General features: G+C 41.7%; 1 pseudogene; it reads left to right on the forward strand.

Moving 5' to 3' along the window:
* The first annotated feature begins 3,715 nt into the window (after positions 1 to 3,715).
* LOC149972861 (uncharacterized) overlaps positions 3,716 to 23,859 on the forward strand; it is a 43,161-nt pseudogene continuing 23,017 nt past the window's right edge.

The raw sequence follows: 23,859 nt of genomic DNA on the forward strand, positions 1-23,859 counted from the left end.
TGGAAGACGCTGCAGTCTCCTGCTGGTGTGGACTGATTGAAAAACTCCACAGTACTTTCTCCAAGATTTCTTTCTTTTTTACCCTCTAGTTACACATTTTACAGCTTGATTCCAGCTGTTCTAACTCGATTTCCCTCAAAACTAGTGGTGTGTCTTCCTTTGTGAGCCGAGATCATAGCTACTGTAGAAGTGGACTGGATGTTACTGGGTGGACACTCACACACACAAATAAGCACATACACTCACATTCAACATACTGTATAATCGGATCCTCAAAAAGTTATACAGCTGCACAATTGAGAGCATCTTGACTGGCTGAACAACCGCTTGGTATGGCAAATGCACCGCCCTTGACCACAAAGAGCTGCAGAGGGTGGTGAGGACAACCCAGTACATCACTGTGGCCGAGCTCCCTGCCATCCAGAACCTCTATATCAGGCAGTGTCAGAGGCCCAAAAATTGCCAAAGACTCCAGCCACCCAAGCCATAGACAGTTCACTCTGCTACCGTCCAGTACCGGAGCATCGGCTCTCCGACCAACAGTCTCCGAGACAGCATCTAGCCCCAAGCCATAAGACTGTTAAATAGCCAGAAGACTGCTAAATAGTTAATGAAATGGTTACCTGGTCTATCTGCACTGCCCCTATCTGCACTGACTCTATGCACTCTCACGAGACTATATATGCACTCACACACTACACTGACACTATCACACAAAATCCACACACATTCACATACATTACATACTATATGTATATAGCTCCACATTGATCTGGTACTGGTACTCCATGTATGTAGCTCCACATTGATCTGGTACTGGTACTCCATGTATGTAGCTCCACATTGATCTGGTCCTGGTACTCCATGTATACAAGCTCCATTCATGTGCATTTTATTCCTCTTGTGTTACTATTTTTCCTTTTCATTATAATTTTTTAAACTCTGCATCGTTGGGAAGGGCTTGTAAGCAAGCATTTCACATTAAAGACTACACCCGTTGTATTCGGCGCATGTGAATTTTATTTTATTTGATTTGATTTAGATTTAATAACAATCACATGTGAACCATCCAGAGGTGTGGGGGCCAATGAGAGTCGGGGGGGGGGGACGACTCCGGGAATCCCCGCCGACGTCACAGGGTTCCCTGAACACACCCCTTATTACCGGCGCAGGTGAAGGGACGGGGGAGAAAAAGAGGAGAACAATGGAGAAGTGGGTGGGAGTAAGGAACGGACAAAGAAATAACAAGAAATATAGAACGAGGAAAGGATAAAAGGACAGAAGAGGACATTGGGAGACAAAGACAAAGAATGGCTTAAAAGAGGAAGAACTTGAGTAAGTTATTCCCACAGTCGTGAGCCAAAGTCAAGTTAGGTGATTATCGAAATTATCTTTGTTGTGCTCTGAACCGGACTTGGATTTTGTTTCCTCTTTCTTGAACCGGCCCGAGTGCCATTCTGTGAACATTAAATATATCATTTACAGTTTTGCAACTTAAAAGGTTCACTCTTCCTCAGTTTATAACACCCCTAGCTACGCCATAGATCGGAACCCCGCTGGACCGATCCCACACAGTTTGTGTTATATTGTGTCAGGGAGTACCAGACTACTGAAGTCTTGTATGAGTTGCTACTGTATTTTGCAAAGGAATGGATGTTTGGCCATAATACTTTCTTATTATCACCAGCTGTCCTTGGAAATCAAATCACCCCAGAGCCTGATATACAGATACAGCACACTTTAATTAGGCTATACCACTGCACAAAAGTAAAACAGTACAGTGTAAAAAAGCTAACAGCTCAAACAAACCCAGAGAGAGTCTTCCTCGTGCGTTGCAATCTACCCAGATAAAACCCAGTATAATATAAAAGGATGAAAAACAATTCTCTGCGAGGGGAAATGACAGGTGTCTATGATCAGGCAGAAGAGGTGCCAACAGGCAGATGAAGGTTCTCTTAGCAGAAATACAAACACCTATAAAAAGGAAAATTAAATCCTGTATCTCCCCATAGGGCACAGACCCATTATATCCCAGGTGTTCGACTTAATTAAAAGAGCAGGAAGACAATGATTGGCAGCCAGTAGGTTATTTATTTTCTGATAAGAATCCCTTCAGTTCAATATAAATCATTCCTTTTGCATGTTGTGAGCACAGAGATGTAGTCTAGTAACTATATTAACTATAGTTATCCCAGGTCTGATGTAGTCTATTCTACTTTGATGACTACCAGCAGCAGCTGCTCTCAGCCATCTCCTATGGCTAGGAGAAGAGGATGTCATCTTACAGACAGCAGAAGATGACTGATGGAGCACTTACATGTCGTTTAGATGCCTGGCCTGGAGGCACATGCCAAGAACATGCGGAATGAACATTGAAATGGTTGTTGGAGACTTGGATCCATCTAAAGGGGGCCTATGCTTTACATTCTGATCTTGCTTTAAAAAAAGATCCTGAGAGGATATTACAATATATTCTCACCACAAATGTTATCCCTAGGAAAACATATAACAGTATAAAAGCATAAATTACCTAGATTATATTGGAATGTTCCGCTTGAGTATAGACACATAGTTGCTATGAAGGTCATTGCACTTAAGTTACTGTCTGAAGCTAGCTACTGATTTGTAACGGGCTAATGTGATTCTCCATTGTGCGTTAAAGGATAGGTACTGTTTGGCGTAGCACAGATAATTTACGACCAACCTTAACTTGGCGATACTATCTCTATTGCACTCCACACTGCCATGGCAATGAGGGAATTTGCGAATGCTATTCTTTGACTATAGCTAAGTGTTCTACACCATAATGCCCTCAAAGCTCATCACTAAGTCCAGGACCCTGGAACTGAACATCTCCCTCGGCAACTGAATCCTGGACTACCTGACGGGCCGCCTCCCCGGGTGGTAAGGGTAGGCAACAACACATCCGTCACACTGACCCTCAACATGGGGGCCCCTCAGGGGTGCATGCTTAGTCCAATCCTGTACTTCCTGTTCACCCATGACTGTGTGGCCTCACACGACTCCAATGCCCTCATTAAGTTTGTTGATGACACGACAGTGTTTGGCTTGATCACTGACGATGATGAGACAGCCTATAGGGAGGAGGTCAGTGAACTAGCAGTGTTGTGCCAGGACAACAACCTCTCCATCAACGTCACCAAGACAAAGGAGCTAATTGTGGACTACAGGAAATGGAGGCCGAGCATGCCCCCAACCACATCGAGCTGTAGTGGAGCGGGTCGAGAGCTTCAACTTCCTCGGTGTACAAATCACTAAAGAATTATCATGGTCCACTCACACCAACACAGTCGTGAAGAAGGCACAAAAGCACCTCTTCCCTCCCAGGAGGCTGAAAATATATGTCAAAAAATCTACAGGTGCACCATTGGAAGCAACTCAATATTAGGATGGTGTTCCTTCTGTTTGCTGTTCCTCTTTTTTATACTCAACCCTCCCAAAGACCGGATTGTTCCGGCCGTAGTTTCCCCACCCCTCTTCTCAAATGTCAGTGTCCAGTAATTGGATTTCCATGGAGGCGCGGACATCTACCTGCGCAGACAACTACCTACGCAGATTGTTCAAGATGGCGAAACACAAGTAAAAAGGGTCTAAGTGGAGGAGCAATTCAATGGGTCAGACAAAAGGTGTATGTGGCAGGGTCTCCTAACAATCACCGATTACAAAAAGAAAGAAAGTCAGCCACGTTGCAGACATGAATGACGCCCTGCCGGACGTGCTAAACACCTTTTTGTCACATTTTGAGCACAACGGCGACTCTGAGCAGCTGAGGAGAGACCCAGAGGACAACGAGGGCTACATACTTACAGCCTCCACAGAGAATGTATGTAAATCATTCAAACCTGTTTACCCTCGCAAGGCTGCCGAACCAGACGACATCCCTAGCCGTGACCTCAGTATATGTGCAGACCAGCTGGCTATTGTGTTTTCTGACATTTTCGTTCTCTCTGTAGCTCCACCTGCTTCAAGATGTCCACCCATGTCATCCAAAATGCTGACTCAGGTTTGCCCGAAAAGCGCCTTGATGATCATCAAGACTCTTGGAAGAATATTCTATGGACAGATGATTCAAAAGTATAACTTTTTAAATGACATGGCTCCCAGTATGCATGCGAAAACCAAACATTGCATTCCACAGTAAGAACCTCATACCAACGGTCAAGCATGGTGGTGGACGTTTGATGGTTTGGGGATGCTTTCCTGCCTCAGGACACGGACGACTTGCCTTAATCGAAGGAACCATGGCCTCTGCTCTGTTTCAGAGAATTCTACAGGAGAATGTCAGGCCATCCATCTACGAGCTGAAGAGCAGCTGGGTCATGCAAAAGACAATGATCAAAAACACACAATAAAGTCGACATGAAAATGGCTTTAAAAGCAACAAATTTGAAGTCTTGGAAGGGCCTAGTCAAAGTCCAGACCTAATCCCAATTGAGATGTTGTGGCAGGACTTGGAACGAGAAGTTAATTGGAAACCCACAAATGGCTTTGAGTTACAACAGTTATGCATGGAAGAGTTGGCCAAAATTCCTCCACAGCAACGTGAGAGACGGATCAACAACTATAGGAAGCATTTGGTTGGAGTCATTGTAGCTAAAAGTGGTATAACCAATTATTGAGTGAAAGGGTATGAAAAGCAATTACCTTTTCACACAGGTTTTGCATAACTTTGTTTATGAAACAAATTAAGTAAGTATGTAATTGTTGTGATATTTGTTCACTCAGGTTCCTTTAACTAATATTAGGTTTTGGTTGAAGATCTGATAACATTCAGAATAAAAAATATGCATAAGTAGAATGGGGGCAAATACTATACAGTGGGGCAAAAAAGTATTTAGTCAGCCGCCAATTGTGCAAGTTCTCCCACTGAAAAAGATGAGAGAGGCCGGTAAATTTTCATCATAATAACACTTCAACTATGACAGACAAAATGAGAAAAAAAAAATCCAGAAAATCACATTGTAGGATTTTTTATGAATTTATTTGCAAATTATGGTGGAAAATAAGTATTTGGTCACCTACAAACAAACAAGATTTCTGGCTCTCACAGACCTGTAACTTCTTCTTTAAGAGGCTCCGCTGTCCTCCACTCGTTACCTGTATTAAGGGCACCTGTTTGAACTTGTTATCAGTATAAAAGACACCGGTCCACAACCTCAAACAGTCACACTCCAAACTCCACTATGGCCAAGACCAAAGAGCTGTCAAAGGACACCAGAAACAAAATTGTAGACCTGCACCAGGCTGGGAAGACTGAATCTGCAATAGGCAAGCAGCTTGGTTTGAAGAAATCAACTGTGGGAGCAATTATTAGGAAATGGAAGACATACAAGACCACTGATAATCTCCCTCAATCTGGGGCTCCACGCAAGATCTCACTCCGTGGGGTCAAAATGATCACAAGAACAGTGAGCAAAAATCCCAGAACCACACCTAGTGAATGACCTGCAGAGAGCTGGGACCAAAGTAACAAAGCCTACCATCAGTAACACATTACGCCGCAAGGGACTCAAATCCTGCAGTGCCAGACGTGTCCCCCTGCTTAAGCCAGTACATGTCCAGGCCCGTCTGAAGTTTGCTAGGGAGCATTTGGATGATCCAGAAGAAGATTGGGAGAATGTCATATGGGCAGATGAAACCAAAATATAACTTTTTGGTAAAAACTCAACTCGTCGTGTTTGGAGGACAAAGAATGCTGAGTTGCATCCAAAGAACACCATACCTACTGTGAAGCATGGGGGTGGAAACATCATGCTTTGGGGCTGTTTTTCTGCAAAGGGACCAGGACGACTGATTCGTGTAAAGGAAAGAATGAATGGGGCCATGTATCGTGAGATTTTGAGTGAAAACCTCCTTCCATCAGCAAGGGCATTGAAGATGAAACGTGGCTGGGTCTTTCAGCATGACAATGATCCCAAACACACCGCCCGAAGGCGTAAGAAGCATTTCAAGGTCGTGCAGTGGCCTAGCCAGTCTCCAGATCTCAACCCCATAGAAAATCTTTGGAGGGAGTTGAAAGTCCGTGTTGCCCAGCAACAGCCCCAAAACATCACTGCTCTAGAGGAGATCTCCATGGAGGAATGGGCCAAAATACCAGCAACAGTGTGTGAAAACCTTGTGAAGACTTACAGAAAACATTTGACCTCTGTCATTGACAACAAAGGGTACATAACAAAGTATTGAGATAAACTTTTGTTATTGACCAAATACTTATTTTCCACCATAATTTGCAAATAAATTCATAAAAAATCCTACAATGTGATTTTCTGGATTTTTTTTCCTCATTTTGTCTGTCATAGTTGAAGTGTACCTATGATGAAAATTACAGGCCTCTCTCATCTTTTTAAGTGGGAGAACTTGCACAATTGGTGGCTGCCTAAATACTTTTTTGCCCCAATGTACATATATAATATACAGTACCAGTCAAAAGTTTGGTCACCTACTCATTCAAGGATCTTTCTTTATCTTTACAAGTTTCTACATTGTAGAATAATAGTGACGATGTCAAAACTATGAAATAGCACATAAGGAATCATGTAGTATCCAAAAAAGTGTTAAACAAATCGAAATATATTCTATATTCTTCAAAGTAGCCACCTTTGTCTTGATGACAGCTTTGCACACTCTTGGTATTCTCTCAACCAGCTTCACCTGGAATGCTTTTCCAACAGTCTTGAAGTAGTTCCCACATATGTTGAGCACCTGTTTGCTGCTTTTCCTTCACTCTGCTGTCCAACTCATCCCAAACCATCTCAACTGGGTTGAGGTCAGGTGATTGTGGAGGCCAGGTCATCTGATGCAGGACCTCATCACTCCCCTTCTTGGTCAAATAGCCCTTACACAGCCTGGAGATGTGTTGGGTCATTGTCCTGTTGAAAAATGAAATGATAGTCCCACTGAGCCCAAACCAGATGGGATGGCGTATCGTTGCAGAATGCTGTGATAGCCATGCTGGTTAAGTGTGCCTTGAATTATAAATAAACCACAGAGAGTGTCACCAGCAAAGCACCCCCACACCATCACACCTCTTCCATGCTTCACGGTGGGAACTACACGTGTGGATCATCCGTTCGGAAAACACTGTGTCCCAAAAGGACACGGCGGTTGGAACCAAAAATCTAAAATTTTGACAGCAGACCAAAAGACAGATTTTCACCAGTCTAATGTCCATTGCTCGTGTTTCATGGCCAAAGCAAGTCTCTTCTTATTATTGGTGTCCTTTAGTAGTGTTTTCTTTGCAGCAATTCGACCATGAAGGCATGATTCACAAACTCTCCTCTGAACAGTTGATGTTGAGATGTGTCTGTTTCTTGAACTCTGTGAATCATTTATTTGTGCTGCAATTTCTGAGGCTGGTAACTCTAATGAACGTATCCAGCAGAGGTAACTCTGGGTCTTCCTTTCCTGTGGAGGTCCTCATGAGAGCCAGTTTCATCATAGTGCTTGATGGTTTTTGCGCCTGCACATGAAGAAACTTTCAAAGTTCTTGAAATGTTCCATATTGACTGACCTTCATGTCTTAACGTAATGATGGCCTGTCGATTATCTTTGCTTATTTGAGCTATTCTTGCCATAATGTGGAATTGGTATTTTACCAAATAGGGCTATCTTCTGTATACCACCCCTACCTTGTCACAACACAACTGATTGGCTCAAATTCCACAACAGACTTGCACTGTTGGAGCCCGGAGCATAAGATTTTCACTGTACCCTGCAATTACATCTGCATCCCTGTGCATGTGACTAATAAACTTCATCCAATCTAATCTAATTACGTGTACATAAAGGATCTGCATATAATCAGTCAGATAAGCATTTCGTGGATATCTCCTGGTGTCATTTATGATATTTATATTCAAATGGATTTGAAGTGCCTGAACATGGAAAATAGAAGACACAAAACATAGAACTGCACTGTAAATCCCAAGGATTTTTTTTACTAAAATACTTCTAGTTCAACTCAAAGTCAATCAAATCATTATTATTACTTAAAAGGTTATGTGGTACAGACTAAAAACTACATTAGAAGTCACAGCAATATTATTTAAATGTTTTATTATGGTAACAAGTTCACTTTTTTACCCAGTATGCTCTACTGCAGGCTGATGTTTGGGAATTGTTTTTAATATCTGTGTTTTTGCATGTACATTGAGTGATTAATCTTATGCTACACAAAGATAAATAACATACATTTTTCTAAACTAATCATCTAGTTTGATTTTTTTGTAACCGTTACTGAAATTGTTGTTCCAGTTGAATTGTCTTAGGTAGTTTCCTCACACTGTTCCTAATCCAAACCTTTGGCAATTGGTATGAAAGCAGATAGCAGGTGAATAGAACTGTTGGATATCCTAACTAGGAATTACACATCACTTTGCAAGCCAGCATAATGTGACTTGCTGGTAGGGTTGCAAAATTCTGGTAAATGTCCCATGTTTTCCAGAAATCCCAGTTGAAAGATTCCTGGAGATCATCCAACCAGGATTTTTTATTTATTTGCAAATCTACTCGCAGGCCTGATATGGCCTGTAACCCATGAATTTCAGGCCACTGTATTAGGGTCAAGCTAGGCCTCTAAATAAAGCCTTATAGGATATGTTATGCACGGTCATAAAGAGTGTAATTATAATGATAGTTAGTTTTCACCTAGGAACTCACTTGGTGAAGGCTACAGTCCTGAAACTGAACAAATTCAACAACCATGTCTCTGTCACATTTACAGTAACTCTACAATTCCGTCTAAAAGGCAAGGCACACTGGGAAATTGAATTATACCTTATGTTATTTTTAGGGCTACATTGATAATGCATTGTTGAGTTTGGAGCTTGCAAGAAAGACATTTCACTATAGTTTTGCACATGACTTCAAAATGTATCAACTTCATATTCATCATCTCCAGCACCACCCCAATCTCAACATATGTGAAAATGGTGCATTTCTATGTTTTGTAGTAAAAAAATAGAGGAAGACATGTGTTTCCAATGAAACCATCGGTGTGCATCGTGTGATTTTTACCAATTGTGAGTAGGCCCTGCCCACTAATTGTCAACTAGTTATATACTAATTTGTCTTGATCTTTTTACTCATAGAAACGTGTAATTTTCACATATGTTGATGTTGGGGTGGTGCTGGAGGTGATGAATATTAAGTTGATACATTTTGACATTTCCCTATACAACTTAAAAGCATAGCTTAGTGGGGCGTTAGTCAACATTTTCAAGCTGATACAACTAAAATCTGAACCCTTACATGGTCACAGTGACTATATCAGTTTCAGTAATTACTACAAAAACACTTCAAGTAACTGTACTCAGATATATTAAGTGCAACGTGCTTACTCAAATGTAATGACAGACCAGTGTGGTTTACAGTGTAGAACATGCTCCATGCACCTGAAAGTGGAACAATTTACCCTCTTACTTCCAATACTTACAGAGAACTATGCTCCTGGGGCACAACTTGAGAAAACCAAAAAACTATTTCAGAATGACAAGATAAGAGGGACAAAAAAAAAAAAATGGATTTTGTGTTAGCAGTTGTTATTGTTTTTGAAGAGGGCACTGTGGCGGCTGAGTTTTACCATAGCTGGCTGAGTATGGGCTGACACAGGTTTAAGAGCAACAAGCATCCAATCAATGTGCATTAGTTGGAGGCCTTCCTTTTTAATCACAGCAGACTACCACAAGTCATTCAAATAAATCCTCAAGTACAGGGGCGCAACTTTCACTGGGGACAGGGAGGACATGTCCCCTCCACATTCTGAAATAGCATTTGTGCCCCCCCTCCAGTTTCATCATTGGAATGTGATACAAAACGAGGCAACGGTGTGCTTTAGGACCATGCGGACGGCTCCGAGCGGTCGGGTAGGCTGTTAGGAGTGTTTATCTGACTAGATAAAATAAAACTGAAAATGTGTCCCCCCCACTTCTAAAACCGAAGTTGTTCCCCTACTCAAGCAACTAATGACATGAAGTGTTGTCGTCGACACAGGCATACAGTAACGACTGCATTTGTTTTTCTATTTAAAGTTTTAATAAGCTTCTAAAGGCAGCTCATATTCTCTGCCTGTTTCAGTTCATCTGCCAACAACACATCTCACTCCCTGTAATAGTTAACATGCAGTGCATGTCCCATGAGCTAGTTAGAATGCACAGCTTAACAGTAGTTTTACAATTCAAAATACACACACTGAATTGTACACTAATAGTCTTACACTACGAGGAATATTACTTGCTCATACCATTCTTCTTGATGTGTATAATTCTTAACACTATCTATTGGATTGTGAATAATAATAAGAAGATGGGAGAAGCATCATTGTGCTCTTTTAGCTTGACAGTTGCAAATTTGCTGCTACAATGACAGAGATTTATCAGTGAGACTGTTTTGACACCAATACTCAACATGACTTTAACAAATAGTGGAGTCCCAATTTACTATTCACTTTGATGAACGACATACAATCCACTCAAATAAGGTATTATTATGAATAAGGTATTATTATGAAAGCTCCTAAGATCCATCGTTCTTCGATATGTTCTTGTCTTGTTTAATAAGCTCTATCTGCATCTATGGGCCCAGTCCCCATACTAATAACCATATTCACAGGCTACTCAATATGAGGGCAAGGGCAGCCCGTGATTAACCGTCAATCACCCATAAACTACTGTAATCATTGTAAAAACAAAAATTGCAACCATCAGCATACTATATTTCTAGACATCTATGTTCAATCAACTTTCCTCCTATATAATAAGATTATACTGGCTACTTCTTTTAAACAACCAGGTTTGCTGTAACACAAGCAGGCTCTTCTGTTTGCTTCATAAAATGAATCCCTTAGCACCACCATAACGCTGATAACTGTGTAGTCACTAAAAAGCTACTTACTGTCTAGCTGTATGTGGATTAGCTGGCCTCTATCTATATAACATAAGCTTTAAATCCTACAATGGGAACAACAATTCAATGCAGCAAAGGGCAATGCCATTTTCATTTTCTCGTACTACGAATAAATATAAAACACGTCTGCACTCTGCTACAGCTTTGACTGCATCTTCTCTCCTGAGAAGGAAAGGCAAGAGAAAAAAGGAAAATAAGGAGGATGAGCTTCAGAGCTTTAATCCGTGGCTATGCTGTGTAGAAAGTCATTAGGTCACAGTAGAGTGGAGGATGGACGGTAAGGGGCCTCACTATAATGAAGCACCCCATGTGTCCTCTGGGAAACACTAGCTGCCGGGAAGCGACAAGGTGATTGCATTGAGGTGGATATAAAAATGAAGGAGGTTTGAGGTGCTATCTGGAGAAAGGTCCCCCAGGGCTGCCACATCTAGAGACCATCCATGGTGTTATAATCTGTTGACAGCCATTTTAATCTGTGACAGACTGTCACTCTAAAATAAGACTGACTGTCTCTCTCTGAAAATCATGAACAATGAAGACTTGATATGTCCGTTAGATTGACCGACCATCCACGAGAAACATCATTACTACAGATACTGAGAACAGCACATAGACAGACAAATTCAGAGAATGTAATTTTAATGCAATTTCATCCAATCCCTAAAATATTGTCGATTTCACTGACACAAGTTGATATCAGAATTGTATCTGCAAGCTATTGGCTATTCCAAATTACTAGAGATTGAATAGCCTAACTAGCAAGTGACGTGTCACTCCTACACATGGGCTGAGACATCAGTCATTGTTATAATGCTGACATAGCAAATACATGATAGAATCAAGACCAGGCATTCTAAAGGCACAGAACTCCTGGACATTTATAGAATTTGTGGATAGCTATAAAGGAATGAACAGAAGCTCAATACACCTGTTGCATCAAATGATGGACTATCCTAGTAAAATTGGACATAGAAAAGTACATATAATCTAAATAGGACAGAAAATCACTTTGAAGACCACAACAGTGAAATTATGGCTCCTCCTCTCTCTATCACCCAGTTCTGCATTTCTAGTTGGGAAACATTACAGTGAGATGAATTAGGCACATCAACATACTGTAATAGGGTGAGACAAATCCCCCTGAACTTTGAACGAAGCCCCAAATTCAAGCTCTTTCTGGAGATTTACGCTACGAGGCTAGATGCTTTACTGGTTTTAGAGGAGGAGCATATTGGAATTTTTTAACAGCTCTTTGTCTCTGATATTTCTCTTTGAATTCTTTGGCCAGTGGAGGCTGGTTCTAGGTTGACACTTTGATAGTCAGAAATATTCAAACTACATTAGTAGTTCCCTACACTCTTAGAAATAAGGGTACGGTATTGCTTCCTGGGGTATAAAATGTACCTTCAGAGGTACTCATATGATCTCACATGTTACTGTTCGCTACCTTTTAGGGTACATGTGCAGATAAAGAGTATAATGGTACATTTTGTACCCCATATTTTGAATATTAAGGTACAATCGTCACTCTCGTTCTCAAAAATGGGTACAATATGAAGGTACATTTCTGTTTCCCAGGGTACAAATGTATTTTGTGTACCGTCAATACCCTTAATTCACAGGTACAATTGCTACCTAAAAGGAACTAATGCAGGGGTTCCCAAACTTTTGTTATCTGAAAATTCTTGTCACCCAAACAAGTATATAATTAATTCACAGCCAATGTTTACTTTTTTATTTGGGGTTATAGCAGTCAATTGAATTATATTTTAACAGTAATTCTGATTGTCTTCTCCACTCACAATCACATGTGGGGCGATGACAGTCAATTCCAAATTAGTCTGACATAATGTATCTTACCACTAATGAGATGGGTGTGCTTGATGCATGTCACGTAGGAGCTTCTCAAAGTCTGGGGGTGTGGATCGATATTTGGTTTTAATGCTGACGAGAGCACTGATGGTGCTTTCGAGACAATTGGGAACTTAGAAAAATATGAGGTCAAATGAAGAAGTCAGTTATCTGTCTCTTTCTGCTGTAAAGCAGAGGGTCACCAAGCATTTGGTGCAGGTGACGGGGGACTTCACTTTGCAAAGAACACAGCAACGCCTCCATGCTGGGCCCTTTTGGCCCTGAGGCATATCCATGCTGCAGAAGTAAATTTGGGCAGATGAACACCACTTGTGGCAGGAGCTGGATGAACCAGCTTCAGTGGGGGATTCACACCTTGGCACTGGGGGCTCCCATTCGGAGTCAGTGTCACTGTGGAAGAAAATGTTCAGTTAGAATAGTTTCACATATGAGCCTTGTATCAACAGGTATAATAATTGTATATTATATTATGATTTATATTATGACAGACCATCTAGATCTACTGTCTATTTTATATTATGACATTTCAGCTAGATCTACTGTCTCTATTATATTATGACAGACCAGCTAGATCTACTGTCTTTATTATATTACAACAGACCAGCTGTATCTACTGTCTTCATTTCAAGTTGGCCATTGTTGTGGGCCTGCTCTCCCCTCAACAGCCTCAAATAGGCTATTTCATGTGGGGGTGGGGCAAATCACAAATAATATTTTATATTATTAATTTCAAACAACGGCATTAGCATGAGAAGAACTTACCAGTCCAAAACGATGTCCTCTCCGTTCAAAAAATATTCCTCCATTTGGGAATCGCTAAATGAATCGTCCTCCAACAATCTCTGTCTCACTTTCCCAATCAATTTCTTCTAAAATTGTAAAATCTGTATATCTAGACTTAGATTTAGCTTTCCCTGAATTAGTCGCCATACTGATTGATATATAAACAGCTGAAGACGAGCTTTACCAAAACAACGCTGTGCGTCACATGCGTTGCTCCTTTCGGTATGAAACTTCAATGGCGAATGACCCTCTTTACGCTGCAGTTTACTACATGGGTTGGTCTTCCAACACATAAACATTACATATTGCCGTTTACCTCAGCTCATTGGCTATCTACCCAGCTAGATTCCAAGACGATCAGTGGTTATTGGGTTAAAATACAGTCAATCAACGAAACAGCGGTCATGTCATTGGTGCACAATGATGTCATTACTTGTTGTCTTCAAATCGGTTTCTTTCAGTCAATACTTCCCACGAAATGACCCATCAGGTTTGGTTGTGTTACAAACAAACCAGTTGATTGCAATGAAACCAAACATGACTGGAAAAGTCACATTTAGTGTGTGTATTTACATCGAATGTGTCGTCGAAAATGGAATGAGACGGAATTCACGACACAAGGGGTTCACAAAATGTTTTGTGTTAGGCTATAAAAATGTATTTTATCAAACAAAAGACCATTCATTGTGTAACAATGAGCATTGGGATTGCAAACAGAGGAAGATCGTCAAAGGTAAACTATTTATTTTATTGCAGTTTGTGATTTTGTTACGCCTGTGCTGGTTGAAATAGTTGTTTTTTATGGGGCTCTATCCTCAGATAATCGCATCGTATTCTCGCATGCACACACGCACACACACACACACGCACACGCACACACACACACACACACACACACACACACACACACACACACACACACACACACACACACACACACACAAAGTAATGTATATACACTACTGTACCAAGAGGCAATAAACATGCCTTGTTTGTATTTTGTTTTTGGATTACATGGAAGAAGGGAATCTCTCAAAGCAGCAATGTAATTGTTGTGCTGCAGTGTTTGTATTCTCCGATAATTAGGTCTGTTCCATAGGTGACTGTCACTTTCTATCTCTCTTTCTCTCTCCCTCTCTCGCTCTGGCTCTCTCTCTCTCTCTGTTTCTGTCTCTTAACTCAAATGAAAGTTGAAATACTAATGAGAGCAGGTTGTTTATACAGTGATGTGAACTGAACAGACACCACGTCAGTGAAGTGACAAGCCATCACTTGATTACAAGAAACAAGTCAGTTTGCTTCAGGGGATAGCAGAACAATCAGGGTGCATAATAATTTGTCAAACATCAAAAACTGTTCAATAAAACTCTAATGGTGGTTCATGTTTGCATATTGTACATTAACATTAGAAATTCAAAAGCCTTTATGAGTACCAAATCAAAACAGAATAAAGGCCCATTTTCATAGCTACAGAACAGCAGTGACTGAGTCACCACCCAATAACATTATTAACGGAGAGATCTGTTGCTGTGAACAATGGTGTGTAATTGCCAATCAAGGTAAAATGTCAGCTCAGAGCAGAGTGATTGATTGTGAGGGTTTCCCTCAACTTGACAATAATGAATCATCAGCAGAGGAGGTGCTCGTCGTTCTCATCTCATGACAAAATAAACGAATAAACAGAGGATTTCATCCCCTCCATACTAAGAGCTTGTTCAGACTGCTATACAGTCAGCGGTGAAGGGGGTGTGTGGTTTTTCCCTCTCAGCTCCAGCTCCTGCCTCACACCTGTGATTGCATGATTTGCATCATGCCTTTGATTTTGTCCCCAGAAAGACATTAATTATCTTTGGAGGGGACAGAAGAGAAAAATAAGTGTGTGATCAGGGAGAGAAAGAGAGAGTGAGTGAGAGAGAGAGAAAGATAAAGAGAGAGACAGAGACAGAGGTGGAAGAGTCACCATACAGTATGATGTGAGCAACACTGGGAGAGACAGAACCGTCCAGGCGTTAACCTCTCCTATGTCCAGGCTCTCATTCACTCCATCCCATTCCAACCTCTGTTTACTGGCTATGCTACATAAAAAGAGTAAATAAAAAGTTTACACGGCTGATTTACAATGTGTCAATTGAGCCAACTGGAGCGAGAAATTACCGGAATCAACCAAAATCAACAGATCTTTCTCCTCCTCTTCACTACCAATCTATCAAACCACTGATAGATGAAAGCATGAATGTTTGAAAACAACCTCCTCGTCTCTTCTTCACAAACTTTCAACAATCAGTGTTGACTCAGAGTAGTTTATACATTGTTCAATGCCAAATTTTCCATTCAGATTAGTATTGTGTTTTTTGCCCATGATATAAGCTAATGATGACCATGATGAGAGCTAATTGCATGTTAATATCAATACCTTAAGCAAAGACCTGCTGTGACCTTAGCGTGAGGAATCATTACTATATATAACACCCTGCCCTTACAATGCACTACCATAAATTCTCACCTCAGTGGACGGTGGGCTAAGGCACAGTGTGGAGGGAAGGGGGTAACAACCACCACAACAGCCATTCCCCTCCTACCTCTCTGACCCTACACACCTTTTGTTAACTTTTGTCCAGTAAAGAGGTGAAGGTCAGATCTAATATGTTTTTCTGTCACATACACCGGGATAGGTGCAGTGAAATGTGTTGTTGTACAGAGTCAGCTATAGTAGTAGGGCACCCCTGGAGCAAATTAGAGTTAAGTGCATTGGTCAAGGGCACATCGACAGATTTTGCACCTTGACGGCTCAGCTACTTGAACCAGCAACCTTTCGGGTACTGGCCCAACGCAAGTAAAGATATTTCAAATAACTTAGCAGACATCAGCAGGAAGATACAACACCAAGTATGAAGGGTCTGGAACTATTTAGAAAACCATGAGGCAGTACATCCACTTGCAACACTTGGCTTGCAACACACAAGCCATCGCATCCATTCTGATTAAGTGTAATTCATCCTTATATATATATAACAGTATCAAAAATGGTCCAAGAAGAAATGCTTTGATTGTATTGTTTTATAGTTGTGACTGTGAGGGCTGTCTCAGACAAACATCCTTTATTAGTCGGTGAGCAGCAGATACCTGTGACTGTGACAGTCTGTCTGAGGCTGAGAGCTTAATCTCTGCTCCTTTTTACTGAGCACTGAGGCATAGCACAGCGAAGCAAGGCAAAAAGGGCTGATTGAACATTGCACATTTCAAACGAACAGCAGAGAATGAGTTTTAAACCAAGTTTCAAACTTGGGTGTCAAATGAAAGCAGAGGCTATATTTTAGGGAAATAAAGGCATGGATACATTTTTCAACCATTTTCCATCTTAAAAATCAGGCATAAGTAAAGGCTATGGTTTCTGGATAAACAGATGGAAAAGGGGTCTTAGTAAGCATCTATCAGAAAGAGTCTTAAAGGGTATCAGAAATAGATCAAAAGATAATATTGTTTAAGAAATATTGCCTTGTGCTTTGTTATTTCATTACCAAAAACCCACATGCAGTATATTTAAGACAGTTTAACATTTCTCTCCCACATGAGAAGGGAGGATTATAATGTTTGCAGAAGTAAAGAGTAATGCTAAACCTACCAATTAGTTGTAGTGATTTTACTGATATAAATTCAGTTTATCAATGATTGAGTGATCACAACTGGTAAGACAATAACCTAAAAATCAGTAATTTAATTACTGCTACTGAATTAGCTACAATGGGAAATCATAATAGTCACAAACCACAGTTGGTTTATTAGCTTCCTATGCCATACTGTTATGTTCAGCTCATAACTGTTTTCTTTATGAATCTGGTGGTCTGGACAACCTCTCTGTCGCTGTTCCTGTGTCTCTCTCTCTCCAATTAATGTCACCTCTCCCAGCTCTTACTGACACCTACCCATGAGCCTCCCTCTCTCTTTCCATTTACTGTCACCCACTAAGCACCGAACGACACTGCCTTGATGTTAACGCACACAGACGTACCGGACTGGACCTAATCTGAACCCATCATAGACTATGTTTCACAAGTTTGGATAGCACAGTAGAGTACAGTACAGTAGAGTACAGTACAATACAGTACAGTACTGAGTAGGATGTTGCGGAGACTGTATTATTGCCACAGTGGCAGTCATGAGTCATGACCGCAGTAAAATTCCATGTGACCATTGAGTCACGGTAATCTTCTTTTATGCACTCTGGAGATGCTTTGGTAGTACCTAACTTGCTAACGACCAGGGCTCTATTGTCCCTTTAAGCACTCTGACATCAACGCAAACGCAATCGAAAATCACAACAAACACTTATCATCAAAACAGTATCCCGTGTTTAAAACTCACCTCACTGTGATGATCAATTTGAAGAAAGAAGTTCAACAGCAGGTTGAAACTGTGTAAAACATGGTCGTTGTGGTTGTTATTTAAAAGCCTAACACTAACTAAATGGACAACGTTTTCTAAAGTGATGATTCATTCAAAACAACATAGGTTCATGAGCCCAAGCCAGAAGAAAAAACTGAAATAAGATTATGCCTTATACAATACTTTATTTATCTGTTATTTTACCAGGTAAATTGACTGAGAATACATTCTCATTTGCAGCAATGACCTGTGGAATAGTTACAGGGGAGAGGAGGGGGATGAATGAGCCAATTGTAAACTGGGGATTATTAGGTGACTGTGATGGTCAGATTGGGAATTTAGTCAGGATACCGGGGTTAACACCCCTACTCTTCCAATAAGTGCCATGGGATCTTTAATGACCTCAGAGAGTCAGGAGACCCGTTTAACATCCCATCCAAAAGACGGCACCCTACACAGGATAGAGGGATATTTCTTTTTTTGACCAGAGGAAAGAGTGCCTCCTACTGGCCCTCCAACACCCCTTCTAGCAGCATCTGGTCTCCCATCCAGGAACTGACCAGGACCAACCCTGCTTAGCTTCAGAAGCAAGCCAGCAGTGGTATGCAGTGTGGTATGCTGCTGGCACTAAACACATGTAAGGTTCTGTATTTATTTTCTTAGTCAACCTTGTGTTCTGTTTCGTTGTGTTCTTGTACGTAGACCTTTCATTTTTGTTCATTGATGTCACCTGTGTTAGGTACTCACCTGGTCTCATCTGCTCCTTATTTAGTTCAGTTCATTATGTTTGTGACTCTACCAAACCTTTTCCTAGCTCGTTTGTGAGAACCAGTTACAGCCTTCAGTGCTAGTTTCGATTCACCTGCCTGTTTGCCTACCTGTGTATGATCATTGCCTGCCTGTGACCACAATTCCTGTATTTATTTCACCTTTATTTAACCAGGTAGGCTAGTTGAGAACCAGTTCTCATTTACAACTGCAACCTGGCCAAGATAAAGCAAAGCAGTGTGACACAAACAACAACACAGAGTTACACATGGAATAAACAAGCGTACAGTCAATAACACAATACAAAAAAAGAATATCTATTTACAGTGTGTGCAAATGGTGTGAGGAGGTAAGGCAATTAATAGGCCATAGTAGCGAAATAATTACAATTTAGCAGATTAACACTGGAGTGATAAATGAGCAGATGATGATGTGCAAGTAGAGATACTGGTGTACAAATGAGCAGAAAAGTACATAAAAACAATATGGGGATGAGGTAGGTAGACTGGGTGGACTATTTACAGATGGACTATGTACAGCTGCAGCGATCGGTTAGCTGCTCAGATAGCTGATGTTTAAAGTTAGTGAGGGAAATATACAGTGCCTTGCGAAAGTATTCGGCCCCCTTGAACTTTGCGACCTTTTGCCACATTTCAGGCTTCAAACATAAAGATATAAAACTGTATTTTTTTGAAGAATCAACAACAAGTGGGACACAATCATGAAGTGGAACGACATTTATTGGATATTTCAAACTTTTTTAACAAATCAAAAACTGAAAAATTGGGCGTGCAAAATTATTCAGCCCCTTTACTTTCAGTGCAACAAACTCTCTCCAGAAGTTCAGTGAGGATCTCTGAATGATCCAATGTTGACCTAAATGACTAATGATGATAAATACAATCCACCTGTGTGTAATCAAGTCTCCGTATAAATGCACCTGCACTGTGATAGTCTCAGAGGTCCGTTAAAAGCGCAGAGAGCATCATGAAGAACAAGGAACACACCAGGCAGGTCCAAGATACTGTTGTGAAGAAGTTTAAAGCCGGATTTGGATACAAAAATATTTCCCAAGCTTTAAACATCCCAAGGAGCACTGTGCAAGCGATAATATTGAAATGGAAGAAGTATCAGACCACTGCAAATCTACCAAGCCCTGGCCGTCCCTCTAAACTTTCAGCTCATACAAGGAGAAGACTGATCAGAGATGCAGCCAAGAGGCCCATGATCACTCTGGATGAACTGCAGAGATCTACAGCTGAGGTGGGAGACTCTGTCCATAGGACAACAATCAGTCGTATATTGCACAAATCTGGCCTTTATGGTAGAGTGGCAAGAAGAAAGCCATTTCTTAAAGATATCCATAAAAAGTGTTGTTTAAAGTTTGCCACAAGCCACCTGGGAGACACACCAAACATGTGGAAGAAGGTGCTCTGGTCAGATGAAACCAAAATTGAACTTTTTGGCAACAATGCAAAACGTTATGTTTGGCGTAAAAGCAACACAGCTGAACACACCATCCCCACTGTCAAACATGGTGGTGGCAGCATCATGGTTTGGGCCTGCTTTTCTTCAGCAGGGACAGGGAAGATGGTTAAAATTGATGGGAAGATGGATGGAGCCAAATACAGGACCATTCTGGAAGAAAACCTGATGGAGTCTGCAAAAGACCTGAGACTGGGACGGAGATTTGTCTTCCAACAAGACAATGATCAAAAACATAAAGCAAAATCTACAATGGAATGGTTCAAAAATAAACATATCCAGGTGTTAGAATGGCCAAGTCAAAGTCCAGACCTGAATCCAATCGAGAATCTGTGGAAAGAACTGAAAACTGCTGTTCACAAATGCTCTCCATCCAACCTCACTGAGCTCGAGCTGTTTTGCAAGGAGGAATGGGAAAAAATGTCAGTCTCTCGATGTGCAAAACTGATAGAGACATACCCCAAGCGACTTACAGCTGTAATCGCAGCAAAAGGTGGCGCTACAAAGTATTAACTTAAGGGGGCTGAATAATTTTGCACGCCCAATTTTTCTGTTTTTGATTTGTTAAAAAAGTTTGAAATATCCAATAAATGTCGTTCCACTTCATGATTGTGTCCCACTTGTTGTTGATTCTTCACAAAAAAATACAGTTTTATATCTTTATGTTTGAAGCCTGAAAAGTGGCAAAAGGTCGCAAAGTTCAAGGGGGCCGAATACTTTCGCAAGGCACTGTAAGCTTCAGTGATTTTTACAATTCGTTCCAGTCACTGGCACCAGAGAACTGGAAGGAAATGAGGCCAAATAAGTGTTGGTTTCGGGGATGACCCGTGAGATATACCTGCTGGAGCGTGTGCTAAGGGTGGCTGTTGTTATCGTGACCAGTGAGCTGAGATAAGGCGGAGTTTTACCTAGCATATACTTATAGATGACCTGGAGCCAGTGGGTCTGGCGATGAATATGTAGCGAGGGCCAGCCGACTAGAGCATACAGGTCGCAGTGGTGGGTGGTATAAGTGGCTTTGGTAACAAAACGAATGGCACTGTGATAGACTGCATCCAGGTTGCTGAGTAGAGTATAGGAAGTTATTTTTTAGATGACATCGCCGAAGTCGAAGATCGGCAGGATAGTCAGTTTTACTAGGGTAAGTTTGGCGGTGTGAGTGAAGGAGGTTTGTCTGCGAAATAGAAAGCCAATTCTAGATTTGATATTGGATTGGAGATGTTTAATATGAGTCTGGAAGGAGAGGTTTCATTCTAGCCAGACACCTAGGTATTTGTAGTTGTCCACATATTCTAGGTCAGAACCATCCAGGGTAGTGATGCTAGTCGCGCGGGCAGGTGCGGGCAGCGAATGGTTGAAAAGCATGCATTTGGTTTTACTAGCGTTTAAGAGCAGTTGGAGGCCACGGAAGGAGTGTTGTACGGCATCGAAGCTCGTTTGGAGGTTAGTTAATTAACACAGTGTCCAAAGAAGGGCCAGATGTATACAGAATGGTGTTGTCTGCGTAGAGGTGGATCAGGGAATCACACGCAGAAAGAGGGACATCATTGATATACACAGAGAAAAGAGTCAGCCCGAGAATTGAACCCTGTGGAACCCTGTAGAGACTGCCAGAGGTCCGGGCAACAGGCTCTCAGATTTGACACTACTGTCTGAGAAGTAGTTGTTGAAACAGGTGAGGCAGTCAATTGAGAAACCATGGCCATTGAGTCTGCCGAAAAGAATGTGGTGATTGACAGAGTCGAAAGCCTTGGCCAGGTCGATGAACACAGCTGCACAGTATTGTCTCTTATCGATGGTGTTGATACACCAGAATGCATAGCAGAGAAGGTACGGTGGGATTCGAAATGGTTGGTGATCTGATTGTTAACTTGGCTTTCGAAGACCTTAGAAAGGCAGGGTAGGATAGATATAGGTCTGTAGCAGTTTGGGTCTAGTGTCTCCCCCTTGGAAGAGGGGGATGACTGTGGCAGCTTTCCCATCTTTTGGGATCTCAGAAGATATGAAAGAGAGGTTGAACAGGCTAGTAATAGGGGTTGCAACAATTGCGGCAGATAATTTTAGAAAGACAGGATCCATATGGCCTAGCCCGGCTTATTTGTAGGGGTTCAGATTTTGCAGCTCTTTCAGAACATCAGCTATCTGGATTTGGGTGAAGGAGAAATGGGGGAGGCTTGTGCAAGTTGCTGTGGGGGGATGCAGGGCTGTTGACCGGGGTAGGGGTAGCCAGGTGGAAAGCATGGCCAGCCGTAGAAAAATACTTGTTGAAATTCTCAATTATTGAGGATTTATCAGTGGTGACAGTGTTTCCTAGCCTCAGTGCAGTGGGCAGCTGGGAGGAGGTGCTCTTATTCTTCAAGGACTTTACAGTGTCCCAGAACATTTTGGAGTTTGTGCTGCAGGATGCAAATTTCTGTTAGTTAACTTTGTTGAAAAGTTGCATATCGCGGGGGCTATTCAATGCTAATGCAGTACACCACAGGATGTTTTTGTGCTGGTCAAGGACAGTCAGGGTCTGGAGTGAACCAAGGGCTTTATCTGTTCCTGGTTCTAAGGTCACCTAACATTACAAGCTCTGAAGATAGATGGGGGGCAATCAATTCACATATGGTGTCCAGGTCACAGCTGGGGGCAGAAGGTCTATAGCAAGCGGCAACGGTGAGAGACTTGTTCCTGGAAATTGTTTGGGCACAGACCTGGATAGTAAGACAACTCTGCAGGCTATCTCTGCAGTAGATTGCTACTCTGCCACCTTTGGCAGTTCTATCTTTGCGGAAAATGTTATAGTTAGGGATGGAAATTTCAGTTTTTTGGTGGCCTTCCAAAGCCAGGATTCAGACACGGCTGGGACATCCGGGGTTGTTAGAGTGTGCTAAAGCAGTGAATAAAACAAACTTAGGGAGGAGGCTTCTTCTGTTATCATGCATGAAACCAAGGCTTTTACGGTTACAGAAGTCAACAAATGATAGTGCCTGGGGAATGCGAGTGGAGCTAGGCACTGCAGGGCCTGGATTAACCTCTACATCACTAGAGGAACAGAGGAGGATAAGGGTATAGCTAAAAGCTATAAGAACTGGTCATCTAGTAGGTTCGGAAAAGAGAGTAAAAGGAGCAGGTTCCTGGGCGCGGTAGAATAGATTCAAGCCCTAATGTACAGACAAAGGTATGGTAGGATGTGAATACAGTGAAGGTAAACCTAGGCATTGAGTGATGATGAGAGCGGTATTGGCTCGAGACACCGTTTAAACCAGTTGATGTCACTGCATGTGTGGGAGGTGGAACAAAAGGTTTAGCTAAGTCATATTGAGCAGGGCTGGAGGCTCTACAGTGAAATAAGACAATCACTGACCAAAACAGCAATGGACAAGGCATATTGACATTAGGGAGAAAGAAGCATGCGTAGCCGAGTGATCATAGGGTCCAGTGAGTAGCTAGGCGGGCTGGAGACACAGTGATTCAGACAGCTAACGGGCTGGGGCAAGCAGAATGGCCTTAGGGGGAAGTTGTGACGGAGGAGTCTGTTGTAGCCCCCTCGTGTGGTATCTGTGCTTGAAATTCACTGGGACCGTACAGAAATGGGGTAGTCATTAAAAAATCTGTTAAACACCATTATTGCACACATAGTTAGTCCAGGCAATTATCTGA

The sequence above is a fragment of the Oncorhynchus mykiss genome, chromosome 22 (genome assembly GCF_057628025.1).
Source record: "Oncorhynchus mykiss isolate SJ-2025 chromosome 22, ASM5762802v1, whole genome shotgun sequence".
Lineage (NCBI taxonomy): Eukaryota > Metazoa > Chordata > Actinopteri > Salmoniformes > Salmonidae > Oncorhynchus > Oncorhynchus mykiss.